Source organism: Acomys minous (genome assembly GCF_964271855.1).
Source record: "Acomys minous genome assembly, chromosome: 7".
NCBI classification, from domain to species: domain Eukaryota; kingdom Metazoa; phylum Chordata; class Mammalia; order Rodentia; family Muridae; genus Acomys; species Acomys minous.
Window position 1 is genome coordinate 66,579,190 of NC_140488.1, and position 9,958 is coordinate 66,589,147.

General features: G+C 35.3%; 1 pseudogene across 1 annotated transcript; it reads left to right on the plus strand.

Annotated features, from left to right (window-relative positions):
- Positions 1–3,225: 3,225 nt before the first annotated feature.
- On the plus strand, positions 3,226–4,853 carry LOC311601912 (heterogeneous nuclear ribonucleoprotein K-like; annotated as a pseudogene). The gene is made up of 2 exons: positions 3,226–3,470; positions 3,667–4,853. The product of its transcript is annotated as a heterogeneous nuclear ribonucleoprotein K-like (transcript).
- Positions 4,854–9,958: the final 5,105 nt, after the last annotated feature.

Genomic DNA, 9,958 nt, shown 5'->3' on the forward strand with positions numbered 1-9,958 from the left:
GGACATCCTATTGGGACTCTAGATGGGAAAAGCATAGGAGAATAGCAAAGGAGAAGGATCCAGAGGGTCCTAGGAACCTATAAGTAGAACATTAAGATAGGCAGATTTAGGCCCAGGGGTCCCACTCAAACTAAGGCACCATCCAAGGACAATACAGGCGGTAAACTTTAAACCCCTACCCAGATCTAGCCAATGGACAGAACATTCTCCACCGTAGAGTGGAGAGTGAGGTATGACTTTCTCACGTATTCTGGTGCCTCACATTTGACCATGTCCCCTGGAGGGAGAGACCTGGTGGCAATTAGAGGAAGGACAGCAGGTTACCAAGAAGAGACTTGATACCCTATGAACATATACAGGGGGAGGTAATCCCCCTCAGGAACAGTCATAGGGGAGGGGAATAAGGGGAAAATGGGAGGGAAGGAAGAATGGGAGGATACGAGGGATGGGATAACCACTGAGATGTAACAAGAATAAATTAATAAAAAATTTTTTAAAAAGTGGGTCTGGGACCTGAACAAAGAATTCTCAAAAGTAGAAAAAATGGCTACAAAATATCTCAAACATGTTTATTATGCTAAGAATTAGTGAAACACAAGTCAAAACATCTCTGAGACTTCATCTTATCCCAGTTAAAATGGCAAAGATCAGTGGGAAAACTGTCAACAAATGCTAAAGGGGAAAAAGCAAAAGGGAGCACTCATCAATTGTTGGGGGATTGCAAACTGGATCAGTCAATGTAGAAATAAGAGAAATAAGTGCGGAAAACTCTAAAATTAAGAATAAATCTATAGTATGATCAAACTATAACACCCCTTGGCGTATGTTCAAAAATATTTACATTCTATGCCATAGATACTTGTTCAGCTATGTTCATTGCTACGTTACACACAGTAACTAGGAAATACAATCTAAATGTCCTTTAATTGACTAATGATAAATGAATAATAAAAGTGTGATACATGTATACTGTGGAATACTAGTCAGCTGAAAAGAAAAATCGAATCATGCAATTTGCAAATAAATGTTTGGTAGTAAAACATATCATATGGTGAGATGTAGCTTGGAGACAGAAAGACAAATGTCATATGTTCTTTCTCATCTGAGGCTCCTAGCTTGACATCTTCGGATATGAGTAACTGTAGAAACCAGAAAAGTAAAAAGGGAATATTGCGAGTATAGGTGTAGGAGGTGGGGTGGAGAAGCAATAGAAAAGGAAATACCAGGATTCAAGTAATCAGTTAGGTGAAATGGGCAAAACACTGTGGGAAACTGTTTAAGGAGATGGGAGATAAATACAGATGGAGAGAGTAGGGTAAAATAGCAGTAAGGATTATTTTTAAAGTCAGAAGATACCATACTATTAACTGTATATCTAAAATAGCTAAATGCATAAATATAAATTATATATATATATATATATGAAACTTTCTTATCTTATCTGACATTGCTCCCTCCAAGAGCCAACAACCAACTAACAAAATCTCAACACCAGGCATAAGAATCTCTTTTTTGAGTTGTTAATGGTTGTCCAAGATATCCCCAAAATATTATAGGCTATGGTTATTGTTCTTGGTTTCCTCAAAGAAGTTGAAGGCTATTTACTCTTGAAGATAGCATGCAGTTCAGAATCAAGGTCTAGAGGCCCCTGAGCTGGACCTGACATGTAAGCCACTTCCCTGAGGATTAGCTATCATGATATTGTAAAGCATCATGCAAGCTTCCAAAGAAGGGAAGTAAGCAGCAGTTCTATCCAGTTGTGGCTCCTATGAACCACAATAATAGCCAATGTGGCATGTTGACTCTAATGATGCAGTGGTGGCATGGATACCTTGGCGGTAGCCAATGGTTCCCTAATTTAACTTAAGACCAATTCTATAACAGGAAAATAATGTCTCCTACTGGGAATCTAGCCAACTATCCAGAGCTAATAAAGTCATGAACCTCGGAGGAGAACATAGAGCTACCTTACTAAATCACCTTAATCCTCAACTACATTCTAAATGTTTATCATTATACCCACAGATAAGTATAGTCCTTACCTCTCATCAAGGAAATTTCTCTTTGCAGCAGGAGACTATTACAGAATGCCACAAGGGGAAAAAAGCATAGTTGTGGGGTTCAGTCCCAATGGGAACATCTAAAACATATTTCTTATATCCAAGGCTCCAAGTACTATTGCTGAAACAGGTGCAGGGAAGAGATTTACTGTCAGATTTACAGGCACAGAGTTTACTGTCAGATTGTATCAGAAGCCACACTCATAAAGCCTCACCAAAATGGTTGCCTAAGTATGAACTAAACAAGGACAGCAACAACAACAAAAAAAATTCTAAGGTGGAATTCTAATAAGGTACTGAAAGCCTCAACCCTACACAAAAATCTACAGGCACAAAGAAATGCATATAAACACATACATACACCTAATACTATACAGACTGATTATGCATACTCACATATTTAGAAGTGTGGGGGGGAGCAAAACAACTATTTTTAAAAGAAGGTTTGAATTTGGAAGAGAGCAAGGTAAAGAATATGAGAGGGAATGGAAGAAAGAAAGAGGGGGAGATGATATAATTATATTGTCATTTCAAAACCAAAAATGAATAGATTTTTAAAATAGCTTTCAAATATATTAAATTCCTTCAAAATAAAAAAGTAGCTATCATCATTAGATGCTACAAATAAGATTATTTGGTACATTAACTCAATTCATGGAATCATCTACTCACAGTAATTGAATCAGTTCTAGAATCGGCTTCCTCCAGTTTTATCATTATTTGATGTGTCCTTGAGTAAAATATTTAAGATTTTGGTGCCTTCGTTTCATATCTATAAAATATTACTAATTGAGATAATCTTAACCCTAATTTTGTAAGATTATATAAAGATGAAATAATTCAATATGTAAAAGGTGCCTTGAAAATTTTATATTTCATAAGTGCCCAATCAATGTCTTTAATTTAAATGGCTACTGACTCAACAAATAAAAAAATAGGGCTGCACGGATGTCGCTGTTGTGCTTGAGTCCTGCTCGACTGTGGCCTATTGGTGCATTCATTTTTTTTTATTCTTTTTTTTATTAATTTATTCTTGTTACATCTCAATGGTTATCCCATCCCTTGTATCCTCCCATTCTTCCCTCCCTCCCATTTTCCCCGTTCTCCCCTCCTCTATGACTGTGCCTGAGGGAGACTTCCTGGTGCATTCATTTAATTCAAGGAAATGGAGACCAAACAGCCAGAAGAAACCTTTGCTAACACCGAAACTAATGGTAAATTTGGTAAACACTCTGCAGAATATATGGAAGAGGAACAAGCCTCTAAAAGATCTAGAAATACTGACTAGATGGCTGAATTGGGCTTTCTTCTTCAGAGAAAGAATGCTGGAGCAGTGATTGGAAAAGGAAGCAAGAATATCAAGGCTCCCTGGAGGGGGAGGCCTGGTGGCACTCAGAGGAAGGATAGCAAGTTACCAAGAAGAGACTGAGGTCTCCCTCAGTCACAGACATAGGGGAGTGGAGAAGGGTGGAAGTTGGAGGGAGGGAGGAATAAGAGGATACAAGGGAAGGGCTAACAATTGAGATGTAATATGAATAAATTAATAATAAAAAGAAAGAATATCAAGGCTCTTCTACGATGCCAGTGTTTCAATCTGAGATAGCAGTGGCTCCAAGTACACGCTGAATTTCAGTGCTGACATTGAAATGACTGGAGAAATTCTGAAGAAAATTATCCCTACTGTGGAAGTTGCCATCACCCACTGCAAACTGGCAGCTCCCGCTCCAATCTAATGCTGCGGGATGCTTAAATTACCAACATTATAAAAGAACTGACTTTTACTGTGAGTTGGGACTGTTGATTCATCAATGTCTTGCAGGAGGAATTATTGATGTTAAAAGTGCTAAAATCACAGAACTTTGAGAAAACATCCAGCTAGCAATCAAGTTTTTCCAGGAGTGCAGCCCATCATTCTGCTGACAGAGTTGTTCATATTGGAGAAAAACCTGATAGGGTGGTAGAGTGCATTAAGATCATCCTTCATCTTATATCTGAGTCTCCAATCAAAGTACATGCACAACCCTATGATCCCAACTTTTATGATGAAACCTATGATTATGACGGTTTTACCATGATGTTTGATGACTGACATAGATGGCTTTCGGGGTTTCCCATGCAGGGAAGAGGTGGTTTTGACAGAATGACTCCTAGTTGGGGTGCACATTCCATGCCTCCTTGTAGAAGAGATTATGATAATATGAGCCCTCATCGAGGACCTCCTTCATCTCCTCCTGGTCGAGGTAGCCATGGTGGCAGGAGAACCCAGAATCTTCTCCATCCTCCACCACCACCACCCAGAGTGGGAGATCTAATGGCTTATGACAGAAGAGGAAGGCCTGGAGACCACTATGACGGCATGATTGGTTTCAATGCACATGAAACTTGGGACTCTGCAGTTGATACATGGAGCCCATCAGAACGGCAAATGGCTTATGAGTCACAGCGTGGTTCTGGATGTGATTATTCCTATGCAGGGGGTCATGGACTGTATGGGGATCTTGGCTGACCTATTATTACCACACAAATAATTATTCAACAAAATTTAGCTGGATCTACTATTGGCAAAGGTGGTCAGCGTTTTAAACAAATCCTTCATGAATAGGGAGCATCAATCAATCCTTTAGAAAGAAGGATCCAAAGAGTGGCTCATTACCATTACAGGAACACAGGACAAGATACAGAATGCATGGTATTTGCTGCAGAACAGTGTCAAGTAGTATTCTGCAAAGTTTTTCTAAGACTAGTGAAGAACTGAAGGAGTCCTGCATCTTTTTTTTTTTTTTAAATCTGCTTCCTTTTAGAAAGCCAACATTTCTCTGCTTTATAGGTGTTCTCCATTTGAGGTATAGTGAAATCTCTGCTGTTCACTAGTTGTAATGGTTTAGTTCCTTACAAACAGATTTTGGGAGGGGGCATGAAAAAACTAACACCAAAATTTTGAAACAGCAGGAGAATGAGTGAATTTTACTTTTTGTTCATTGTTGGTCCTTTAAAAATTCCCTCTGTGTAATTATTGTGAACATCTTGCTTTGTGGTCACTGTAACACTGGGGGTGGGGTGAGGCCAGGGAGGAAAGTAATAGTCCACATGTCCCTAGCATTTGGTCAGAGTAATGTGCAGAATGTAATGCTCTTCTGTAAGAAACATTTTATGATTTTAAAAATAAATTTAGTGAATCTATTTTTGGTGGTCTTTTTTAAAAGACAATTTTCAAATAGTGGTTGAATTTTCCAGTCCACTCCAAAGCTAAAAACTAACCTTAATTTCAGCAGCTCCTATGTTGGACATAAGTACACCTCTCAGACAGAGACAAAACACCTTGGCAAGTTCAGTTTGGGTGATTTCTTAATGGTTGGAAAGACTTGGCTTGATATAATTTTCCATCACATATTCATGCTTATAATAAGCTTGGAATGCAGTTTGTTTTTGCAAATGTTAGTCACTACTTTTCAACAGTTTTCTGATAGTTGTGGAGAGCTGCTGTGGGGAGCAGTACTACAGGAGTTAAGAATCTTAATTATATACTAGAAGCTTGATGCGTAGTAAACTTTATTAAAAGGAATAACACTTGGGTATGGAAGTGGCTGATGCTGAGTAAATCCTGCTTATTTTTGTTTGATAATTTCTCACCTTATATACTTAAAGCTGTCAACCTGCTAGTGTCTTGTTAGTTGAAATTTATATGTATATATATATATTTATATATAATTTATATATAATATATAGCTATCATAATTCATGGCATATTAGATCTTCAACAAAAAGTTATTATTATTATTATTATTATTATTATTATTATTATTATTATTATTATTATTATTATTATTATTAAATTGTGCTGAAACATTAATGACTTGGAAAAGTTCAGTTTTCTATCCATGGGATTATCTCTTGGGAGATACTGAAACTGAAGCACTTTAAAAAGATTTCAGATATTCCATTATCATGCTGCATTTTACAGCTGAATAAATCAGTAGTAGTTACTTTTTCAGGAAGAAAGTGAAGAAAAGAATATTACAAGAAAGGTCACAGATGTGAATTTTATTGATAGTTTTATGAAAAAAACATTAGATGGCAACAGCAGTTCACAAAGTTATTTTGTTGTTTAACATTTGACCTACAGGTGCTGACTGACATCTGAAAATCACAGAAACATAGAAACTCCGGTCTTCAAGGCCTGTGAAAGTTCATAACACTTTCTTAGGCACATCAAAGGCACTCAATAAATGATAAATGCTGACCCACTCCAGCCTCAATTTTGCAACTGGAAAAGTGGGAGAAAGTGATATTTCAAGATTGAGGGTTTTTTTTATTTGTTTGTTTAGTAACTATGTCTGAAAAATTTCTCAGATCACTCCCATTCCCTTCCATTTTGAAACAGATTGTTAAACACCTAGAAGAGAGCTTCAGATATAAAATAACATTAATAATAATCCCTCCCTTTCTCTTAAAAGAACAACCCAATGCAGCCTATACAGCAATGAAGACAAATACCATCACAAAATGGAGGCTCTTTTATCTTTAGCACTACTATCTCAATGCCCCCTCTCTCTTCTGTCTGCTAACAAGTGCTCCTGCAAGGAATTATCTATGCCTTTTCCTACAGAGAGATGATATGCTTTTCAACAATTTCTTCCCACAGAAGAATTGCTTCTCTATCATCTCTAACAGCTTTTTATCTCTTATAGACTAAAAATTTAAGTTCTTTCAACAGCTCTTTGTTTGATATTATCTTCTGAGATAATAAACATTGCAATTCATCATAATCATCATTAGTATACATAACAATGAGAGATTGGATAATTAGTTATAGTTTTCCATTTCTTGTTAATAAGACTATATAGTCAAATATTTTCCCCAGACACAATCACAATGTAACATCATTAGAGTGTGGTTGAAGGCTATCTGGATTTTTCACTTACTTTGGCTAATGAAATGTTCAGTAAATATGATGCTTGAAACAGAGATATTATTTGGTCATCCTCTTGCCTTCCTGTGACCCATCATAAGATACTGATATTTTGATCAACCACTCATTTGAGAAGAAAAATGGGGAAAATTAGGGACTTATTTAAATAAAATCCATGAGGTATCCAAGTTCAATCAATGAAAAAAAAATGATCAGAAGCTAACCAAACGATCTATAGACCTATGAAAGAGAGATATAAATTATATTTTAGTTCACTCATCTTTAAGGATGACTTACTACAGAGCGTCACTGGAACAATAGTCAATACATCAAGTAAGGCCTTCAGTGGTTGACTATTGAGCTCAAGTACAGAATTTTCTGTAGTCTAGGGTTGGCATAGGCAGACAGGATTCTTCATTCTTTACATTAATTATTTTTGCTTTGAATTTGCAGAAGTAACTCAATAGCCTTTAGTTATACATCTTTCTTTTTGATAAGTCTCAACTACATGAAACTTTAATGTGCTTAAAAGATGCCTTGTTGGACTATTTACTCCATCTAGTAAATCAGCTCTAATAATATACAAAATAACAACTCACCCAAATGGGAATTTTCTGCCAAAATAAAATGTGGTTGAGAAATGCATACTTTTCTCAAGTCTATTTTGAATTTTTCAAATTCTCAATAGGGATTCTGCAGAAATTGGCATCAAGATATTTTATTCCAGATTTACTGTATCATTTATGTATAATAATTGTAGTTTAGAACAAAATATATTTTCCAAATACCACCAAATTCCTGATAATGCATCTAAGGAATTGATAGCAGTGGGGGTTAAAACATTAGAGCCAAATTGTCAAGAAATCACAATTAGGCTTCTTTTTTTGCATTTATTTTTCAGCTGCAACTAGTTATGGGTCCCCACAGAGCACCTGCACTTTGCCACTGAATATCCTAAAAAAGGCAAGTGGCCAATTATGTTGGCAAGTGGATAATTATGCACACCAGGAGCCAATTGCAAAATCAAAAATGTACACCCTAAAACAGGAAGAATTCTTTAACATGTTGAGTCTTAGAGTGACATACATACTGTGTATTTATCATTTAATAAAAGAGACAACAATTGTGATCAGGTATCAACAAACATTTATTTATGCATATACTTATATATGTAGGTACTCATTTATAACTATTTTGCAGTAAACATTTTGCCAATATCAAGATGAAACAGAATGTTTCTGCCCTCAAAAAACAAACACAAAAAATAAAAACAAAACCAAAATACAACAAAAACAAACAAACAAACAAACAAAAAAACCCTAGAGCTCTGCTAAGATACAACTTGTAAATATGGAACAAAGCCAACAATTAGAGGTGGTGTGTTAGTGAATGGCTTTTTACAATATAGATTTACAATAGAATACAATGAACTAGCTTTAAAAAAAACCTTTCCTTTTTTCCTTAGTGTTGGGGAATAAACCAACTATATATCTGTTTCTAGCATTATACCACCAACTACATCTCCAGTCTAACATAGTGTTCTGAATTAACAGTTTTCTGTGCTCTTTCTTGAATAGTTTATGGGTCATCCATTACTAAAACTTACACCCAGGTTCTTTGAATAAGCTCAATAAAACAAGATTCAGAAGCTTGGGAGGATTTTACCATATAAGAGAAAGACATAGCTAGAGTTGCCTCTCCATGTAACATTTACTTTTATTGGAACCTTTCCTACCTTTGTTTATTGCTTCAGGGTTTTTGATTTTTATAAACTGTAGTGGGACTTCGAAGAAGAATACAAAATTCTTGTTTTACATATCTTGACATTGAATAAAACTATTTGGTCTGTCATTTAGAAGGTTTGAATATAAGAAAATGAGGCTCCAATGCTATAGGCAGCAAACTGTCTATGTCATTTTTTTCAATTGGGAAACTGCTAACTGGAACTTCCTGTTTACTAAGGTAATTAATTTTATTCCTTCTCAATTCTCTGATGAGGTTGAAGACAAGATAGTTTATTTTTACAATTATGCGTAGTTGTTTAGGTGTTAAGTTGTTTTTAGGTCTAGATAGATGTTTTAAGTTGATAATGATGAGATATTAGAGATACTGATTTACATTCAGAATTTTAGACACACCAAGATAGGAAATATATTTTCTTCAAGGTTGCCAAGTACAAATACTATGAACTGATTCTTTTGTGTGTCTTTTTGCTCTATGTAGTTTATTTTGCCTTCCTTGTTTTATAAAGCTAAGAATCATTTTGAACTCAGGACTAAGAAGCCCAGTCTTCACTGCTTGAGACAGGAGGAAACTTGATCATTTAGATATTTACCCATCCTGCCAAAATAATGCTATTTTTAAAATCGCTTAGAATGTGGAATATAACAAATTTGGTTTATTATTTTGCCAATGAAAGATTTACACAAATTATTTAAACTCTCTGAAGCTTAATTTTTAAAATGAAGATAAAGCTGTTCCTATTAAATTTTGAAGTGATTCAATATAAGTATGTTGCACAGTACATAATATTTAGCAGGTGATAATTACTAGTAATTCTTGCCTTATCCTTTCAAAGACACACACACACACACACACACACACACACACACACACACACACACACTTTTGTATCTAAGTTCTGAAAAGCTAAGGCCCAGCTCCCGTCTTATAGGTTGAAAGTATAATAGAGGCCATTCTAGAAGAAAGAACAAAAACATTATTCTATTACTTGATCATTAGACAAAAAACAGTTCTCTAAAAAAGACAAATAGTCTATACATTATTATTGTTACTTATATTAGAAAGACCAATTTTATTAACTAAAATTTGTAATATTTATAATTTCCAATTTAACATGTTGAAATAGAATCTTTAGATTTCTTTAAATTGATGATATGGAAAGACTGTGAGAAATTCCAGCTTTTTGTCTTTGATTATCATCGGAGGTAAAAGGTGAAGGAGAGATAGACCTGTTTTTTAGGATCCC